The following is a 16032-nucleotide window of genomic DNA, read 5'->3' on the forward strand; positions in this document are numbered from 1 at the left end:
AACAGCTGCAGAACTCAAAGACTTGGTTCACTCCATGGGAAGACCTTGTAAGGCCGTCATTCATGCTAAAGGTTACCCAACTAAGTATTAATTGACGTGGTGATAATTTTTGTATATCTTGTTTTTCTATGTGTTTCACTTTTCTTCTTTATACTGTAACTGCTATTCTAATAGCAAATCCTTCATAAAAGTTATTGCATTGCATTCTTGATTAAATTATCGCTCCATTGATATATAATTTTATGGTAATTCCCCCAAAAAAGTGGTGTTATTAGCTTGTTTTAGAAAATACGCTTTTCCCAAAAGGTTTCCACAATTTTGGCCGCTACTGTATGAACAGGAGCAGGAGGATTGTGAGGGCAAGAGGATCTGCTTTGCAGGAAGGAAGGAAGTCTTGAACGCCTCATCGTATCTTCAGAGAAAAGCTCTGAATCCTTGAATGCATCTGAAACGGTGAAGTGGCCCGAATCAAGAGCCACCTTCCAATCTTGTTCTGGTTGGAGAGGCTGGAAGGGAATGAGGCCAAGCCTCCCATTTTTGTACCCAAGGAAAAGGCCACCCCACTTTCCTGCCACTTCTGTGCATGCAGCTGTTCCCGCTGAGGACCTGGGAACCTTGTTTGCTGCCTACTCCGCAGTGTAACTGGACCAAGCCAGGATTTGCAGCAGCTTTTCCATAAGTGGGCTACAGATCCATGTAATGTGCTCTAAGGTGAGCATCATGTTTCTCTCCCTCCCTCTTCCTTTTAGATACTTTGGGCCTTGATGATTCAGTCTTCATTTACGCATCTGAAAAGCAACTAAGTAGAAAAGGCTGGGTTACGTCATTCCGCAATACGCTGCTCAGTCTTCCGTCAACACTCTCAGGAGCCGTACCAATGTCCATAAAGTAATGACACATAATAGGGTACAGCCAGACCTTTTCCTGCTGCATGGCTTTGGTGAGGGACACCTCGGTGGAGTGAGTCACATCAACTGGCCCCTGCTGTACCCGTGGCCAGTCACACACATTGTGGAGTGCGGTTATTGTTTTGCTGAATGAGAATGCGTGAAAGCAGAGAAATGTAGAGCTGGAGATATTCCACAGTCGTTTTCTTCCTTCCTCAGCAGCAACCATGAAATCCATTAAATGGTAGAGGCTCTCCTGCCTAACCAGGGGGTTGGACTAGAAGACCTCCAAGGTCCCTCCCAGCTCTGTTATTCTGTTAAATCACTGTTTGTGGCGATGAACGTGTTCCTGGAATGAGACATGGCTGGTTTTCTCCCTGTGTGCACACTCAAGAGAGAAAGACAATCTTCCACTTACGGTTATACTGCTGCAAAGTGCAGCTTTCCTTGTAATTGGTTTCACAACCACGGGACGCTGTGTCGATTGTTTCTTGTGTCCTTTCAAACGGGAGAACCACAACGTGTCCCAGTTGCAACTTTTTTCTCGTAATCCCAAAGGCCGGCTGATGGATCTTAGCCTTCACGTCTAGATCTTGGGTTCAAACAGGGAGACATTCCCCAATCACTATAACCGATTTCAAATGGTGCTAGAAAGAAGAATAGACTCCGAACACCAGAAGAAATCAGTTATCCTTTAAAGGGGTCACTGGAATCTGCGAATCCACGAACTTTGCATGTGTGGCTGCCGAGTATTTTGACAGAGCCACCCTCACTTCCGTATTTAGAAACCCCGACTAGGAAACGGGATATTAATTATACCAATAGAACAAACCCTGCTCTTGTTCGGGATTTCAGGTGTTGGCATGATATACATGGGAATACAAATCCGACAAATTTCCAGCCAGCTGCCCTAAATATTTGCTCACTTAATTTATTTTTAAATGGTGACCATGTGGCACAGAAACCATTCTGGAAAAAAGAGGTTTTCTGCCTAGTCAGCTTATTTAAACTTTCTTGCAATCAGCTCTGAATCTCTCCTATTTGCAATCTTCTGTCAATGACATTCTCCAAGGATGCATAAACACGCTCGCTTCCAAGGCCCAGTATCTTCCTGACTTGCCTAAGACGGCCAGGTCTATTTAGACCATTTCAATGGTCTAACCTGGCTTAATGATTAACTCAGTTTTACTGCTGAGGCTGTACATGAAAGAGAGGCAATAAATCCAATGTAAATGTGCTGGTGGCGGAAGCTTTTATCGGAAGCCTATGGGAACCAAGGTGGACTCCGAAACGGGTCAATGCGTAGCCATTCTTCCCCCAAAAACACTGATTTCAAATGGTGCTAGACATTGTGTACTTAAATCTAAACCACCATATGAAACCAGATTCCTGAAGGAGCTCCAGGCAAGACTTCCTTGTAGCTGGACGTGTTGAAGACCGATATTCCGGCATGGTGGCTATTTCCTTTTCGTTTCAACGGAGCCGAGACGGTAAAGACTCCTAAAGAAAAAGCCATGTTCTTTTTTTTTCCTCCCGCGTCATCCTCTTGAAAAAGCCAACATGTAGTTCTGAGCTTGCTGTGGGAAACCTTTAACCGCTCTCAGGGTGGAAGGAAGCTGCAAGAATAAAAAGAAAGCTGAGCCCACAAGGAAGAAAAAACGGTTGACCTCGCCTCTTTTCCAATCTCAACAACGTATCTTAAGTCTACATAAATTCATAAGCGTGCCGCAAAGATCAAAGTAAAGGAGTCCCTGTGGATTTTACTCCACTAGTCGTTGCTGACTACAGATAGTCCTCGATTTACAACAGTTCATTTAGTGACCGTTTGAAGTTGCAACGGCCACTGAGTGAGCTATGACCCGTTTTTCACACTTACGACTATTGCAGTATCCCCCACGGCCATGTGATCAAAATTCAGATAGTTGGCAACTGACTCATCATTTATGACGGTTGCTGGGTCCCCGGGTCATGCGATCCCCTTTCGTGACCTTCCAAGAAGCAAAGTCAAAGGGAGAAGCCAGATTCACTTACCAACCATGTTACTAATTTAACAACTGCAGCAATTCACTTAATGACTGTGGCAAGAAAGGTCATAAAATGGGGCAAAATTCACAACTGTCTCACTTAGCAACAGAAATTTTTGTGCTCGTAATTCGAGGACTACCTGTATAGGGGGCGGTGCTCACCTCTGTTTCAAGGGCCAATGAGCCAGCACTGTCTGAAGACAATTTCCGTGGTCATGTGGCCAGCGTGGCTATACACCAAAGGTGCACAGAACGCTCTTAACTTCCACCAAAGTGGTACCTATTTATCTACTCGCATTTGCATGCTTTCGAACTTCTAGGTGGGCAGGAGTTGGGGCAAGGAACAGGAGGTCATCCCAGTCAGGTCAAGTGAGGGGGGTGAGATCAGATGAGAAGGAGAGGGTCTGCCCCAGGCCAGGAGACACCCTGAGGCTTGATGGTTCTGGTTTCCCTCAAGTTCCTCCTCCAGATGACAAAAAAATGCAAATGAGGTCTTCTTCCCATTAATAAATAGAAAACACAAGTTCCTTGCTTAATCCTCTTTCTTGTTGTAATCATCAACTGGTTCAGAGATGGAGGCCATCCTGAAGGTATTTCCTCAGCGAATGATAAATTGATTGTCTTGAAACCGGCACATGCGTGAGATGAGCCTCAAGGGCAAGCCCACATGACCCACTGTAGTGTAAAAAAAATGGTCAAACTCTTTTTGGTGGTGACCAACTCCCGATGACTTCTCCACGTGGCTCCCTTGGCAACAGCCATGGCATTGGCACTGACGACTTCCAGGATGTAAGCCTGAGATTTAGGGTCAGGGGGCACCATCAGTTGCTGAACAGCAACACGGAGATTTTTCTCCTCTGCATTCTGTAATCGAAAGGTTCATTCTTGACCAAGGCCAAAAGGCTTTAAAGTTTGAAGGATCTCAATCTGATATCCGCCTAATAATAGCGCAGGTTACAGCACTGATTTTTTTTGGAGGGTGGGATTAATCCTTTAGATGCTGCCTTTCCCTCAATCTCTTATCTTGAAATATTCTTTTTTTTTTCCATTTCCTTTCTTGTCACCTGTAAAAAATAAAATAAAAAATTCAGGTTTTATTTCGCTGCTGGAAAACTTCTTTGTCGTCTCTTCCCTAGGGAAGGATATTTCTTTGACTAAAAATTCTAAATTAAAAACTATCCCTAACAGCAGTTAATGGACATCAACGGCAAAGCATGCAACCTGAAAGTGGGACTCTGAAAATTACTCACAAATAACGTGAACTGGCGAATTCTTTAAGAAGTTTTTTTTTACAGGAGATAACATTTCTTTAGGAAATGTTTAAAAAGATATCAAGATCACTTCCCCTGTTCCTTTCCCTGACTGGTACATAGAAAAATGTGATCTTTAAATTAAATTTAAAAATTAAATTTTTAATTAAAATTAATCCAAATTAAAATTAAAAGGCAGTTTTTGTTCCTTCCTGATCTTGTATCTGGGCTTGACTCAGAATGAAGTGGCTGCAGGAAAGCAGAAAGGGATTCTGATGTCAAAAAACGTAAAAAGTTATTTTTTAATGAAATATTTACAGAGTTGCTCTGCTCCAACTTTCAACCATATTGCCTGTTGTGCTGTGGTGTGGATCTTTTACTGCTCCCACTGCAGGAATCTTGCTCTAAATCTAGGTCTCCCTGCTGTGTATCATACATTTAGTTGTAATTCAGATTTATAAAGGTCACCCTAATCAGCACGCATGTTGGGCGACACACAATTAAAATCGATACAATGGCTAAAAATAAAATATAAAATAACATCACCTTGGAGCTAAATGTAACTGAGGGAACATAACCAAGGGAAGCTCTGCACCAAATGGACAGAACATCGGTCTATTCCAGAATCTGGGGGGGGGGGGAACTCTTACAGAATCTGGGGGGAAAAACTCTTATCTGCGAGACCGCCTTCTGCCACCAATAGCCAGTACGCTCTCACAGAGAGGGCCTCCTCAGGGTGCCGTCGGCCAGACAGTGTCGGCTGGCGACCCCCAGGGGGAGAGCCTTCTCTGTGGCAGCACCCGCCCTCTGGAATGACCTACCCCCTGAGATACGCACGATATCAGACCTCCGGACTTTTCGTTGGGCCCTGAAAACACACCTATTCCATCTAGCTGGGCTGGCTTGATCCCATCCTCTCAGTTTTAATTGAATTTGGTTTTAATTGGGTTGTTTTTAATATCTTGGGCCGAAATTATTTAATTGTTTTTTAAATTGTTTTTAAATTTTATATGCAATGTTTTATCTTGGCTGTACACCGCCCTGAGTCCCGCAGGAGAAGGGCGGTATAGAAATAAAATAAATAAATAAATAAATAAATTTTTAAAGATCATCTAATGTTTTGTAGGATTGGTGAGATCCAAACGTCCAGGCGGATGTTATTCTGAAGGTTATCATGATTTTGCTCATCCTCTGTTTCCCACTCTATTAACTCTATTTAGGCATCAACTGCATAATACAAAGATAGAAGGAGCTGACGGCTATCTAGTCCAACTCCAGAAATTCAGAGCATCCACAGTGGTTTTCTCACTTCTGCTTAAAAGCCTTTGAATGAAGAGGAGGAAATCCTCTTCCCTTCCAGGATGCATCCACTGTCTTTCTGCCACCTTTTTAATTTAACTCATCCCTTTTTTTAAAAAAAAAAAAATTACCTTTTACTAAGCTCCTGAATCACAAGACAGCACCGCATTTAACACCAAATCATGGCCCTCACCACTCTCGTTTCTCATCCTCTTGAGTTCTCAGAATACAATTTAAATTTTGTCCCAGCAGGGGGCAGCAGTTACCCAAATTTGACTGGGTCTTGGATGAGAAGGGAAGCAGGTTTTCAAGGGAGTGAAAAAAAACCTCAAGAAAGTCCAGTTGCCTTTTGAAAAACACACTGGATGGTTGAGAATCTCCATAGACATTGTGAGTGGTGGGACCTGAATGACGTCTGAATGGGGAGAATCACCCAGGCATTCCAGGACTGTAGATGAGACCATAGCGCCAAAGAATTGAGGCCTTTGGAGAAGACTCCCGCGAGTCCCTTGGACTGCAAGGCCATCCAACCGGTCAGTCCTAGAGATCAACCCTGACTGCTCTTTAGAAGGCCAGATCTTGAAGGTGAAACTCAAATATTTTGGCCACCTAATGAGAAGGAAGGACTCCCTGGAGAAGAGCCTAATGCTGGGAACGATGGAGGGCAAAAGAAGAAGAAGGGGACGGCAGAGAATGAGGTGGCTGGATGGAGTCACTGAAGCAGTCGGCGTGAGCTTCAATGGACTCCAGAGGACGGTAGAGGACAGGAAGGCCTGGAGGAACGTTGTCCATGGGGTCGCGATGGGTCGGACACGACTTCGCGACTAACAACAACAGATGAGATCATCTCTATCAAGTCACCACGAATCAAGCTTGTGTCTCTTCCTCTTGGTTCACCTTTCTCAGTGGTTCAGTTCACACAATACTTAATTATTCCCTTGAAGATCTGGAGGATGTGATCTGCACAATGCATGAAGCTTGATTAACGTTAACCTCATTTTGTGCTTCAGCATATGGTGCAAAATAGTATTTCACTGGCAACAGCAGAGAAGTGGATTGCCGTTGCCTTCTTCTTTTCAAATCCCCAGACTACCTAGGGTTCTAGGATTTCTGGGTGGCCTCCATATATAATCTAGTGGAGAGACAGTTTGGTCTAGTGGTGAAGGCACCAGGCTAGAAACCGGAAGATTGTACCGTAGCCCATGAAAGTCGGATGGGTGACGTTGGGCCAATCACCAGGAGACTATGAGTTCTAGTTCTGCCTTATGCATGAAAGGTGCCCAGGTGATTTAGTCCATCGCTCTTAGCCCAAATCACCTCACAGGACTGTCATGGGGAAAATAGGACTTTGGGCCAATCACCAGGTGACGGTGAGTTCTAGTTCCACCTTAGGCATGAAAGTCGGCTAGATGACGTTGGGCCAATCACCAGGAGACCATGAGTTCTCATTCTGCCTTACGCATGAAAGCTGCCCAGGTGACTTTGGGCCAGTCCCTCTCTCTTAGCCCAACTCACCTCACAGGGTTGTTGTGGGGAAAATAGGAGGATATGTTGAATATGTTTGCCGCCTTAAGTTATTATTTATTAATATTAGGAAAAAAGCTCATGTACTGGAAAACAAAACTCACCTCATCTTTGTAACAATCATCTTTTGGTTCAAGACATCCTCCTGAGAAGAGTTTACACCTGAAATTAGAAAGCAGCTTTGTTATTATTCAAAATATGCCAGCAAAAATTCTCTGCAATCATTACTTGTCATCCACTACTTAGACCAAAGAAAATGTGGAGACCTTGAAAAACAGAATTAAGCTTTCTCTCACCCGAACAGTTTGTGCTGCTGTATCGCTGTCCATAAAGTTACCTGAAACAACATTCCTATTGAACGTTAGAAGAAACTTCTAAAGTTTTAACAATAGAAACCAATGATCCAGAGCGATGTTTTTCAACCTTGGCAACTTTAGGAGGTGTGGACTTCAACTCCCAGAATTTGTCAGCCAGCATTCTGGGAATTGAAGTCCACAAATCCTAAGGATGACAAGGTTGAAGATCACTGACCCGGAGAAGTAGTGGGTACCATTGCGCTGTGCATCTATTAAAGCAGAAGAACAAAGTAAGGCTGAAATTGGAGAAGCTTCGATTTGGACAGCAGCACTAAGCAGTGGGTGGGCCTTTATGTCCTCCTTGCCCCTCCCTTCTCTAGAATTCTATTTATCAACTGTGCAATGGAAAATGCAGATTGCAGAACAATTTTCTTGGGACAGAAATCATGGGGCGAAGCTTGGGTTAATACTGAACCACAACTAATCCAGTAAATCTCAACCATGATTGGGACAGCAATGGCTAAAATACATTGAAAGAAATGGAACCGGGATCTTTTTTCCATAAAGAGACTGGATGGAAGAATTTCTACCCAACTCTCACGGGCCCTTAATTTATTCCTCAAGCAAATAAACAGCCACTCTGAAACTAGGGTAGGAAAGCCTATTCATTTATCTCAGTTTGTTAGTTTCCTCATTTGGGTTTGAGAAGAGCGGTTATTTTGAATGATAAATGATGATACCCAGTGGGGAGGTTTGGGCAGGGTCTTCCCTCTCTCCGTTCCAGAAAACAGTCTCAACTGAATTCTCTCATTTGGCATCCTTCAGGTGGCAAAAGCCACGGCCTTCTCATTTAAAGTGCCTTTATTTTTAAAAATGTATGCAAAGAATGATCCTATATAGTCTGACACAGGATTGTCCAACGTTGGCTACTTTTAAGACTTGTGGACTTCAACTCCCAGAATTCCCCAGGGAGCATGAGGTCAAAGCGTCTTATTCATATGCTATTTATGACTTTTATGACCAGGACAATTTTGAGAGAAAGCGAAACCTTGTGAAATGTTGAGACATTGGAAAGAGTGCGGAGAAGAATGATTAAGGGCTGGAGGATAAAATGTATGAAGAACGGTTGCAGTAGTTGGGTAAGTCTAGTCAAGAGAAAAGAAGGACTAGGGGAGACACGATAGCAGTCTTCCAATATTGGAGGGGCTCTTGAAAAGATGAGGGGGTCAAACTATTTTCCAAAGCACCAAAAGCAAGGCAAGAAGCAATGGATGGAAACTAACCAAGGAGAGAAGCAACCTAAAATTAAGGAGAAATTTCCTAACGGTGAGAGAAATCAACCAGTGGAACTATTTTCCTTCAGAAGTCGTGGGTGCTCCATCACTGAAGGTTTTCAAGAAGAGACTGGCCAGCCATTTGCCTGAAATGATATAGGGTCTCCTGCTCACATAGGGGTTGGACTAGAAGACCTCCAAGGTCCCTTTCAACTCTATTCTATGTTCTATTATTCTATGTTCTAAATTGGGGTTACAGATAGAGGACATGTAACTCCCCAGTTTTTCCACAGCTGAGCTACTTCAACTGCCACTCTAATCTGAAATAATCCCTGCACGTCGCCAACCCAAAACAACTGAGCTGGATCCAATGAATTCTCTGTCTGGCTCTTTAGTTTCATCCACTCCAAATGCCCATCGTGAGAAGGAAAGAGGAACTCATGACTGGCCGTCCCCACCCAACAAGTTCTAGAGAAGTTGACTGTTTTGTAGTATTACCCTGTAAAACAATTTATGAAACTCTTTGGAGTTTGAACAAAGGAATGACAGAAAGCAGGCCTTTGGCCCTTTCTCAGAAAACAGCTCTGTACATACCGTACAAAGCTAGTAACTTCTGGAATTTGGTTGATTTCCGTCATCTCATTTAATGAATCAGAGTCATGTTAGCTCTTTCCTTACCCTCCCAATTTTTTGCAAGCCTTCTGGTGAACTGGCATAAAAGAGAAAAAGTGGGGAGAGAATGGAATTGTGGGAAAAGCATTTCTGGGTTTTTTTTTAATGCATTTGTTTTGAGACTTCGGCAGAAAATTGCTGAAAGAAGAAACTACTCTGCTAGCAATTCTAATTCAGACATTTCAAATCAGGGAGCAAACTCGCTTATTGGGAAACGCAGGAACTGCACACTGACGGTACCAATTAAAATCCAGAATCAATTCAGAAAGGAATCAAACCAAACAAATAAAAACCTACACATACAATCATGCCAGGAACCAAAATAATATTTTAAATATGCAAAGGATCATGTTCTAAATAACAGTGTGCAAACTTATGGGTATTTCTAATATTTCTCTAGTAAATTCAGTGATATTTATTCTCAAGTTCTGGTGTACACAAAGGACTTCTTGGTCATTTGGTACAAAGAGTTAATTACAAAGAAGGGCAAAAGTCCTTGACATCTTTTCTCTTAAATTATATGCAAGTTTGCATAAAATCCATATGTTAAGAGGCATTGAATACACAGTAGAATGCAAGATGTGTACAACTATGTATTTCCACCACTAACGGTAATGCATGTGTATTATAAAACTTTATAAAGAATTATATCTCACTGCAAATACATGTCATCACCTAATAAAGGCTGCTGGCTAAATTTACCAAATGGCAGGAGTTTCGTAATTTAGGATTTAGCCTAGTTTTAGGATATGAAAACACTACGGAAAAGTCAATTCATTGTCCAAACAACTTCCCAGATTAGAGCTATGATGAAACAAGAATACAGTTTCAAGTTATGTCAATCCAGCTTTGCCCCAGCTACTACTATCTTCAGATGACAATACTCGGAACGCATAAACCACTGGCAAAACTACTCAGGAGGGTAGACATGTACCCACAGTTATATCCAAAGAATTCTAGATGACTAAGTGTTTGGTCTCTCTATTTTACTATATTGTAAACATTTGTATTTTTTTCCCCTCCTGTAAAATATATTAACATAAACACAGTTGGTATTTCTGCTCACTGGAATTCTCTCATGTTGAATTTGTTGTTTACCTATAGTACATCTTCCTCCTTCTCACCTTTTTAAAAACATACATCAGTGGGATCATGGAAATTATTGTAAGGATCTAACTGCATGGTAGAAAAATATAGGGAAAGTATAGGGAAAAAATTAATATAGAGAAATTCTCCCCTCTCCAAATGGTATGTGTGGAAGTTATGTAAGACTTCATACGTGGGGCATGATATAATATACAGTATTGTTAGTATGTCTCTGCTCTGGCCACCTAAGGGAAGGTGGAGTGTATATATTATTCTAATAGAGATTTCAAACTGACAAGGGATAGGCAAATAGGGATTTCTTTGGAAGAGGGGGGGAGAATACAGAAAGTTTACAGATTTGCAGTTAAATTTCCCAGTCCCTTCCCAAAACAGGGTAGTTGTTTTTGCTTTGCAGACAGTTCTGTAAGGCTGTTTAAACTGAGGAATGATATGCCAAAGGAACAAATGCAGATGATGAAATAGTGTTCACGAAAAGGCCATGGGCAGAGAAAGTTTGCATCCACGGCTAGAGATGGAAGGAGAAATCTGGTGATTTTTCACAAGAACCTATCTTATTTTTGCATTTTTGAATCAAAACTTTCTTCAAAGCGATGAAGTTTGTGAATAATAATAATAATCCAAGAAAGAGTGATACAAAACAAAAATAGTAAGAAAAATTGTTTGCAAAAAATAGGTGTACTTTAAAATACACACATATATATATATACTTTTTTTGTAGCTCAGCACGTTGTACCAATCTAAACTGGTTAGATTACAGTTCAGTGCACTGCGAGCACTAAGAACATGGTTTAATTTCAAAATCTAGCAGAAGACTAGTGTGTGAACCCAAGCACAGTGATCCTGCAAGCCAACCAGATGCCTCGTAGCATCCCTCACCGAGAATCAGAGCCCCTTCTCACCAACAGATCTACCAGCTTCCAGTCCAACCCACGATACAATTTGGCAACGTCCGGATGGAAAAGGCCCATTAAAAATCACCCAAATTCGCTGAAACCCCCCGCAAACAAAAGGGGTTCTCTTTCCCCCATTCCTTCTGGCAAAAGCATTTCCTGGCACCCTGATCCTGGGGTCCAGCATTGCTCTTTGATGCAGAACTATGAGCCCACAGACCCTTTATAGATGTACTACAAAACCCACCCCCAAGGAAAGTATTTCTGATCAATGGTTGCAAAGGACTTGACAGCAGAGGTTTTGGGACCTGTCATTATTTCTAAGAGCTGCATAATTAGCCCTGGAGTTTTGAAAAGCTTGGAAGTCGTGCACCGCAATGTTCTTGAGAGAGAACATGGGCCAGCTTTCGCTAATTGGACGGATTGTCTAAGTGGTGCCAACAGCATTCAGGGCAGCTGTTAGACATGGCAGCTCACACCTCCCAGAGAGAGGGAGGGAGGGAGGGAGGGAGGGAGGGAGAGAGAGAGAGAGAGAGAGAGAGAGAGAGAGAGAAAGAGAGAGAGAGAGAGAGAGAGAGAGAGAGCAGTCTCCCCAGGGCAAGTGTGTGGACTTTGTCTTTGGGCATGTGCAAACAGAAGGATAAAAAAATCCAGAAAAAGTGGGGAGGGAGGGGAATTCGAGAAGTGCTGCTCTTTCTTAAAAACAAACATTAAGCTTCTAGTCCTTAAGCTTAGAAGAAGAAAACCAGTTATTCAGGTGATAAATGAGCTGCCTTCCGCGTGATTAACAACAAAGTGCTCAAAAAAAAATCAATATGCTGAAAAGTAAAATCTTGTGGTATATAACCATTCTCTAGGACGACTCAGATTTGAATTCGCACAATATATACTACTTAAACCTACGCCGGTTAAATAACTGCTGTGTTCACACAACAAGCCATTCCACTCAATATAAACCATTGGCTGTCTAATACGAAGGTTCAATATAAAATAACATGCCATGGCAGCAGCTGGGTGGGTTCTCACAAAATGCTAAACCATAAAGTATCCAACATTTTAGCTTAGCCGAGAACGTAATAAGAATCTAACCAGGGTTTTCTTCCCTGCAAAAAAAAACAAAAGAAGAAGGAATATGTCTTGAGTAAAGAAATACTTTAACACATTTTTGAGAGTTCTATATTTTCCTTACCAAACCAGTGTTTCATGGCCTAAATGAAATTGAGTTTACATCTAGGAGAATCATAGTTAAGTAGCTTTTCCTCCATTCCTCTCCGGAGAAAGTTCTACTCATGAGAAACTAAGCTAACACATCAGAGGAATCTCTTTCCTAAAACTCTCCTCGCTGGTGTACTAAGTTTGTACCTGTGGAAAACCAGGCATGTACGTTTCTTCCAGCCTGAAAAGTAAACCGAACCTAAGCCACATTTGGATACAATGGCTTCGCGTTAAACCACGATTCACTTAGCATTGCAGCCGTTCGAAATTCCCCCGTGTGCTGCTCTCTGGTCCCCAGTTGCAGCTTTGAAGAAGACAAGGACAGCTTTCACTTCCGCTTTTTGTAAGAATAGCAGAAAGAAAGAGCGTATTATTAAAACGCTCTAAAAAAAAAGAAAAGCAGGAAGCAAGAAATACTCTGTGAAAAGAAGGACGAAGGGCCTTTCTGAGGCAAAGGCAAAGGCTGTTTAGTAGTCTGGACTTCCGTGTTCAACAAGGGACTTCTAAAAGTCCACCATCTTGAATGCGAGCCTCCCTTTAGTGAACTAGGGCCTGGTGGCTCAGCAGACTGATAGCATTGTGATTAACACCAGCCGTCTGCAATTACTGTAAGTTCGAATCTCACCAGGCTCAAGGTTGACTCAGCCTTCCATCCTTTCTAAGGTAGGTGAAATGAGGACCCAGATTGCGGGGGCAATAAGCTGACTTGGTATAAATATACAAAGGTATGAAGGCTATTGCTTAACGCATTGTAAGCCGCCCTGAGTCTCCGGAGAAGGGCGGCATATAAATCAAATTTAAACAAAAAACAAAAAACAAAGCTACCCTGCTGACAGGCTCTTTCAAAGGTTCTTCTCATTCTTTTCCAACCGGCTTCACCAACGCCGAAAGCCAAGGCAGCTTGTGGCTTGAGGAACCAACTCCCTTTCAGGATCGTTACCAATGACTCACCCACCCAGTAGTAAAACAGCACAAGGATATAATAGTTTTAAACAGGCCGAAAATTATCAGGGCCTTTGACCGGTTGCAACGATTTCAGTTTGGCTAGATTTGTGTTCCTAAAATGATAATCTGGATTCGCACCATACGTTGAATCACAAACAAGCCACAGAGGTGGGATCTCCATCAGTAGCTGGAGCATAAACTTAGATAACCGTCATATTAAAGCTTATCCTGAATGCCATGTTGATAGTATTCAGTCACTGACTGCATTGTACCTATTTATGCCAGTTTTTCTCACCCTTTGCAACTTTTAAGATGGGTGGACTTCAATTCCCAGAATTCCCCAGCCAACCTAGCTGGCTGGGGAATTCTGGGAGTTAAAGTTCACCCATCTTAAAAGTTGCAAAGCGTGAGAAAGACCGATCTATGCTGTGCTATATCCTTCCTAGGAAAACAATACTATTCTTTTTTCTTTCTTTTTTAAACGTCCCGAATAGTAAAAATGCAATTTTAGGCCACATGAATCAGAAGTAAGTTCTCAATCAGAGTCAATGGTAGTGACTTACAACCGGTGCCCTCTCTCCCTGGCTCAAAGTATTGTGTGGGTGTGAGTGCCACACTAGATTCAGAGAAACCACTACTAATTTTTAAATTTTTAAGTGTTTTAATTGGTTTGTGATTTTTAATTTTTGGGCCAAATTTATATATATTTTAATTATTTTTTAATATTTGTATTTCATGTTCTTAATTCTGGCTGTTCGCCCTGAGTCCTCAGGGAGAAGGGCGGTATATAAATTGGAAATAAAATAAAATAAAAAAATAAATAAAATAGTTGAGAGAAAGGCAATGAGACTGATAAGGTGAGTATGGGAAGAGAGAATAAGGAAATCAGCTTGTTCAGTCTTAAGACTGACAGGTTTTCACAGAGTACCAGAGTTGGAAGGGACCTTGGAGGTCTTCTAGTCCAACCCCCTGCTCAGGCAGGAGACCCTATGCCATTTCAGACAAATGACTGTCCAATCTCTTCTTAAAAACCTCCAGTGATAGAGCATTTATAACTTCTGGTGGCAAGTTGTTCCACTGGTTAATTGTCCTCACTGTTGGGAAATCCTTCCTTAATTCCAGGTTGCTTCTCTCCTTGGTTAGCTTCCATCCACTGCTTCTTGTCCTCCCTTCAGATGGTTTGGAGAATAGCTTCACCCCCTCTTCTTTGTGGCGGTCCCTCAAATATTGGAAGGCTGCTATCCTGTCTCCCCAATCCTTCTCTTCACTAGACTAGCCAGGCCCAGTTCTTGTAACTGTTCTTCATCTGTTTTAGTCTCCAGTCCCCAAATCATCCTGGTTGCTCTTCTCTCAGGCCATAGGAAAGATCTACCACTTGCAAGGAGGTTGTGCTGGGTTCACACCTGGTCTCTCTCCTCCCAGCAGGCCTCAATATAATGGATTTAAGTTATCGGAAGACACGTTCCAACGGAAGCTTAGGAAAGAGTTGGTAATAATGCCGTATAAGCAGTTGGCAATGAAACGAATAATAAGTCATAAGTTACTTTTTTCAGTGACACTGTAATTTGGAGTAGTTGCTAAACGAATGATTGTAAATCAAGGACTGTCTGTATTCTATTTCATATGGAATTAAGAACATTCTGAAGGTTTGTCCAAGGACTCTGAAGACAAAGGAAATGCTACTGATGATGGGTGTCCACAAATCTCCCAAGAGGCTTGCCAAAATTGAGTAATAGTAGCTTTGATCTCAACATTTCTGTCTGAAATATCTGGAAAACCTTAAGACCCCACTACAACCACCACCACCAAATTCTGGATAATCCCCACTCGAATCTTCAAAGAACGTCCAAGTATTGCCACGGTACCACCTAACGATTTCCAGGTTTATTCAAACATTTATTTGTATCTATTTCTACGGCTGGAGAAATTTTGTAGAACTCGGGTATCAATCTGCGCAAATAAGATTATAGCCTTATATCTACTGTAAAAATTGCTCTGCCTCAGACTCCGGGGATGGTGCCGAGGCTGTAATTCTGTCCAAAGGAGTTCCAGCAATGTGGCAGGACGACAATCAATCTTGCCGCCTCAAGTCTTTTTCAATGCAATTTTCCCATGGCAAAAGGTTTTAAGACTTGCTCATGAATAGCGTAATATTTGGTAATACCCAGTGCTCTATGGAAAACACTGCTTAAAGGGGATGGTGGATCGATGCTTTCAGGAATCATGAAACCGGTAGCATGATTCTCTAGAAGAAGGCCGTGCTGATGGCATTTCAAAATACTGTTAACAGAAATTTCAAGTCCATAATCTGGATTTGCTGCAAAAAACAACAACAACAACGGTTTTGTGGCTCCGTTATCTGAGCCTGTGTCATCGGCAGGAGAGGACTCCGAGAGTGAAGAAGAGGAGTTGGCAAGGCCTCCCTCTCCAGGACCCTCCTCTCCGGCAATGCCTTCGGTGTCTGCTGAAGGGCAAGAGATAGGGCCGGGGCCAAGCACGTCCACACAGCCACAGATGGACAGTGATGAGGGTAATGAGTCTTGGCTGGATCCACGCCAGCGTCGCAGAGATAAGCGCGCGCAACAGAAGAAAAGGCGTGCCCGAGATTAGGCTGAGTCACTGGACCACACCCCACAGGATATAAAAGGG

At 42.4% G+C, this 16032-nt stretch overlaps 1 long non-coding RNA gene across 1 annotated transcript in view; it reads right to left on the reverse strand.

Annotated features, from left to right (window-relative positions):
• Nucleotides 1–3410: 3410 nt before the first annotated feature.
• Nucleotides 3411–16032, reverse strand: part of LOC139319698 (uncharacterized) — a 126769-nt gene continuing 114147 nt past the window's right edge. The window contains exons 5-6 of the long non-coding RNA XR_011600642.1: nucleotides 7089–7146; nucleotides 3411–3975 (exon numbers count right to left, since the gene is read on the reverse strand). This is a non-coding gene — a long non-coding RNA (uncharacterized lncRNA). The remainder of the gene's footprint in view (nucleotides 3976–7088; nucleotides 7147–16032) is intronic.

This window comes from Pituophis catenifer, unplaced genomic scaffold (genome assembly GCF_029215685.1).
Source record: "Pituophis catenifer annectens isolate HBS135680 unplaced genomic scaffold, rPitCat1.0.hap2 SCAF_7, whole genome shotgun sequence".
Lineage (NCBI taxonomy): Eukaryota > Metazoa > Chordata > Lepidosauria > Squamata > Colubridae > Pituophis > Pituophis catenifer.